Raw genomic sequence first — 5,450 nt, forward strand, 5'->3', positions numbered from 1 at the left:
GGAAACTTCCTTTTGTTCATTCTTTCTCATCGTGCGTGATTACCTTCTTTAGTACTGAGCTATTGTATACTATTTTGACAGATGACGAAGACTAGAGCGACTGTTACTAGTGGTAGAGGGGAGGCACTTCCCGAGGAAGTTGTTGAGGCCCCAGCTAGGGGTAGGGGTAGAGCTCGAGCTAAAGGTCGTACTCGTGGAACGACACTAGCCAGGGGTCGTGGCCGTGGAGCAGCACCAGTGAGAGGTCATGCTAGAGAGGTCTCTCCAGAGCCTCAGATTGATGACAGAGAGGACTAGGTTCCTCCAGAGCCTGCAGTCACACCTTTGCTTCAGGATACATTATTGAGGGTGTTAAGTGTGCTTGAGAGCTTTACTCAGGGTGGTAATGCAACCGCCACACCACAAGACTCTCAGACTAGAGACGGGGCACAGACCCAAGAGCAGTAGGAAGCTCCAGTTATTCAGGATGCGGTGGGGCAGCCACCAAAGGATCCTATGATTGAAAATGATCTTGCACCAGCAGTTAGGGGTCAAGGTGCACCATTGGTTGTTCTGACAGAGGATGAGCAGCGTAGGTATGAGAAATTTCAAAAAATGGACCCACCTCAGTTTCAGGGTGGGAAGAGTGAGGACGCTCATGAGTTTCTGACTACATGTCGAGAGTTACTAGAAGTTGTTGGATTAGCTGAGTCACATCGATATGCTACACTCCAGCTTCGTGGGCCAGCAAAAGAATGGTGGAGAACTTATTTAGGGGCTTTCCCAGTTGGATCTCCTCCAGTGACTTGGGAGAGGTTTTCCAATGCCTTTCATGACCGTTTTATCCCTTGGAGCATGAGAGAGGAGAGTCGTTTAAGGTTTGAGAATCTGAGACAGGACAACTTATCAGTTACAGAGTATGAGGCCCGTTTTTGCCAGTTGTCTAGGCATGCTTTGGCTATTATTCCAGATGAGACGGAGAGGATTCATAGATTCGTGAGGGGGCTGACTTTCTCTATCAGATCGGCTGTGTTTAGAGCATCTAGAGAGGGGGCTTCCTTCCAGTACATTGTGAGTGCCGCAAAAGAGGCAGAATTGATGGAGAGAGAGGAGTTTGGGGACCCTAAGAGGGACCCATACATCAGGTCAATTTCATCGTGCCTCATCTGGAGGTAGGGGATCACACAGAGAGGGTGGTTCCTTTCAGCATCGGGGACCCATTCATGCATCTATGCCGACATCCGAGGGTGGTCAGCTACCTCGAGGTTCGTATAGCACAAGTCAAGGCTCGTACGGTTCACAGCAGCGACCTATGGGGTGAGGCAATTATAGAGAGTTTCCAAGGTCCGCACAGCAGTTCTCGGGTCAGAGATTTTGCTTTTCTTGTGGAGATCCTGATCACCTGATGCAACAGTGTACTTCCCAGAGGGGTCGTGGAGAGTTCTAACCTAATTCTTCATTTCAGGCTAGACCACCGGTACCACAGGGTAGAGGCCGAGGGAGAGTTCAGTCAGGTAGAGGCGGTAGAGCTTCTAATAGTGGCACTACAGCTCAGCAGAGTGAGGGTAGAGTTACCACCCAGGCTGGAAGTGGTCGGGGGGCCACTGTTATGATTTCCTGGGAAGACCTAAAGCGGAGACTTCTGATACTGTTATTACAGGTATCATCCCAGTATGCCATCGATCTGCATCTGTATTGTTTGATCCAGGGTCTACATTTTCTTATGTGTCCACCGATTTTGCTGCTGAATTTGATATGATATGTGATAGCATAACTGTACCGATTCGTGTTTCTACACTCGTAGGTGAGCCCTTAGTGGTGGATCGAGTGTATCGATCTTGTCTTGTTTCTCTAGCGGGGTATGACACTTGGGTAGATTTAATCATTCTAGGGATGGTAGACTTTGATGTTATCTTGGGTATGAATTGGCTTTTTCCTCATCATGTTGTCCTTGACTGTAATGCTAAAACTGTGACTTTGGCAATGCCTGGTGTTCCAAGGGTTGAGTGGAAGGGCGCTAATGGCTCTTATCTTAGCAAGGTCCTCTCCTTTATCCGTGCTCAGAGATTGGTGGAGAGAGGGTGTTTGTCTTACTTAGCTTTTATTCGGTACACTAGTGTTGAACCACCTTCCATGGATTCTGTTCCCGTGGTTCAGGAGTTTCTCGATGTATTCCCTTCTGATCTTCCAGGTGTTCCTCCCGATAGGGATATTGATTTTGCTATTGATTTGGAGCCGGGCACTAAGCCCATTTCTATTTCTCCCTATCGTATGGCTCTATAAGAGTTGAAAGAGCTGAAGGATCTGTTGCAGGATTTATTGAGTAAGGGGTTTATTCGCCCTAGTGTCTCACCTTGGGGTGCCCCTGTGTTGTTTGTGAAGAAAAAGGATGGGACTATGAGGATGTGTATTGATTACAAATAGTTAAACAAGGTAACAGTGAAGAATAAGTATCCTTTTCCGCGTATTGATGACTTATTTGATCAGCAGGGGGCAACATTGTTCTCTAAGATTGATTTGAGGTCCGGATATCATCAGTTGAAGATTAGGGCATCAGATATCCCTAAGACAGCTTTTCGGACTCAGTATGGGCATTATGAGTTCTTAGTGATGTCCTTTGGATTGACTAATGCCCCTGCAACATTTATGGAGTTGATGAACGGGGTATTTCGACCATATCTTGATTCTTTTGTGATTGTCTTCATCGATGACATTTTGGTTTAGGACCATGTCCGACACTTGAGGATTGTACTTCAGAGATTGAGGGAAGAGAAATTATATGTCAATTTCTCAAAGTGTGAGTTCTAGCTTAATTCTGTGGCATTCTTAGGACACATGGTGTCCAAGGAGGGTATTAGAGTAGATCCGACCAAGATTGAGGCAGTTAGAGGCTAGATGCGGCTTACTTCTCCTACCAAGATTCGGAGTTTTGTGGGATTGGCAAGTTATTACCGACGATTTGTTCAGAGTTTCTCTACTATTGCAGCTTCATTGACTAGATTGACTCGACAGGGTGTAGGTTTTCAGTGGTCTGATGAGTGTAAGGAGAGTTTTCAAAAGCTCAAGACTTTGTTAACTTCGACTCCTGTGTTGACTCTACCTGAGGAGGGCGTAGACTTTACTGTGTATTGTGATGCTTCAGGAGTCGGTTTGGGTGGTGTATGGATGCAGAAAGGGAAGGTGATTGCTTATGCTTCTAGGCAGTTGAAGACCCATGAGAAGAACTACCCTACTCATGATTTAGAGTTGGCGGTTGTGGTATTTGTACTTAAGTTATGGCGTCATTATTTGTATGGGGTGCATTGCGAGATCTTCACTAATCATCGGAGTCTTCAGTATATCGTCAGTCAGAGGGATCTGAACTTAAGGCAGCGTAGATGGCTTGAGTTGCTAAAGGACTATGATGTGACCATTCTATATCATTCGGGGAAGGCCAATGTTGTGGCCGATGCTTTGAGTAGGAAGACTCCTAGCATGGGGAGTCTTGCAGCACTTAGTATTGAGGAGAGACCATTGGCTAGAGATGTTCAGATGTTAGCTAACAGACTTATCCGGTTGCATATCTCAGAGGGAGTAATGGGATGATTGTTTTTATTGAGGCTCGGTCTTCTTTAGTCGAGCAGATCTGTGTGCACCAGTTTGATGATGAGAAGTTATGTCTCATTCGAGATAGAGTATTGAGAGGGGAAGCCAAGGAGGTGTCTTGAGGATCGGAGGCAGGATTTGTGTGCCCAAGACGGGCGAGTTGACTAAACTGTTTCTTGAAGAGGCCCATTGTTCCCGATACTCTATCCATCCGGGAGCAGCGAAGATGTATCATGATCTGAGTCAGCATTACTGGTGGTGTGGGTTGAAGAGAGATATTTCAGACTTTGTTTCTAGGTGTTTGACTTGGCAACAGGTCAAGTGTGAGCACCAGCGTCCTGGGGGTGTATCTCAGAGGATGCCTATTCCTACTTGGAAGTGGGAGCGGATCACTATGGACTTTGTTGTGGGTTTGCCTACCACATTGGGTGGTTATGAATCCATTTGGGTTGTTGTTGACAGGCTGACCAAGTCTGCCCACTTCATTCCGGTTCGGGTGAAGTATACGGCAGAGAAGTTAGCCGAGCTATCTATCAGTCAGATTGTGCGACTACATGGGGTTCCTGTTTCTATTATATTAGATCGAGGTTCACTATTTACTTCTCACTTCTGGAAGGCATTATAACATAGTTTGGGTACTCAGCTAGATATGAGTACAGCCTTTCACCCTCAGACAGATGGTCAGTCCGAGCGGACGATTCAGGTGTTGGAGGACATGCTCCGAGCATGTGTGATCGATTTTGGTACTAGATGGGATCGTCATTTACCCTTAGCAGAGTTTGCCTACAATAGTTATCACTCTAGTATTCAGATGGCCCCATTTAAGGCGTTGTATGGCAGACGATGTAGGTTTCCGATTGGTTGGTTTGATTTGGCAGAGATGGACTCTTTGGATACTGACTTTCTTAGAAATGCTACAGAGCAAGTCTGTATGATTCAGTATAGACTGTTGACAGCCCAGAGTCGACATAAGAGTTATGCAGACCGGAGAGTTAGAGCCTTAGTGTTTATGGAGGGCGATCATGTTTGGCTTAAAGTGTCACCTATGAAGGGTGTGATACGGTTCGGCAACAAGGGCAAGCTTAGCCCTAGATTTATTGGACCTTTCGAGATTTTGAGTCAAGTGGGAGAGGTGGCCTATAAGTTGGCCTTGCCACCTAGTTTGTCGGCAGTTCATCCTGTTTTCCATTTCTCTATACTTCGGAAGTATATTCCGGATGAGTCACATGTGCTTTCACTCGATTCAGTGGAGTTGGGTCCAGACTTGACATTTGAGGAGGAACCTATAGCTATATTGGACAGGAAGGTTCGAAAGCTTAGGACCAAGGAGATTGCTTCAGTGAAGGTGCAATGGAAGCACCGATCAATGGGAGAGGCAACTTGGGAGACAGAGTCTGACATGCGTGCCATATCCTCGGCTTTTTGAAGCTTCAAGTACTTTCTTTCACCTTATGTTCGAGGACGAACATGATTTTTAGTGGTGGATAATGTGATGACCCGGAAGGTCATTTTTGGAAATTTTGAACTATTCATTTAACTTAAGTTAATTAATCGATAGTTAGTGGGTTAAAGTGATCATTTATTAAAGACTCTATACCACTTGACCATGGGTTAAAATGAATTAAATTATTTGGGGCTTAATATTTTGGTCATAACTGAAAAAGGAAAAGAAGAAAAGGGCGAAGGGTTTCGGCATCGCGAGTCTCGATCTGCTTCAGGTACTGCGTCAAGTGCTCTGCATGCTCTTCATTAATTTCTATATATGTATATGTGTGGAAATAATATTATATTAGGTAGGAAAGGGATGATTTGCTTCGTAAGTTTGTAGATTAGATAGGTGCAGTGTATTCTTTTGTTTTACCCTTCATTCTTTACCAATTATGGAT

At 45.3% G+C, this 5,450-nt stretch overlaps 1 pseudogene; it reads left to right on the forward strand.

Annotated features, from left to right (window-relative positions):
* Positions 1 to 1,077: 1,077 nt before the first annotated feature.
* On the forward strand, positions 1,078 to 5,042 carry LOC125864324 (uncharacterized; annotated as a pseudogene).
* Positions 5,043 to 5,450: the final 408 nt, after the last annotated feature.

The sequence above is a fragment of the Solanum stenotomum genome, chromosome 5 (genome assembly GCF_019186545.1).
Source record: "Solanum stenotomum isolate F172 chromosome 5, ASM1918654v1, whole genome shotgun sequence".
Lineage (NCBI taxonomy): Eukaryota > Viridiplantae > Streptophyta > Magnoliopsida > Solanales > Solanaceae > Solanum > Solanum stenotomum.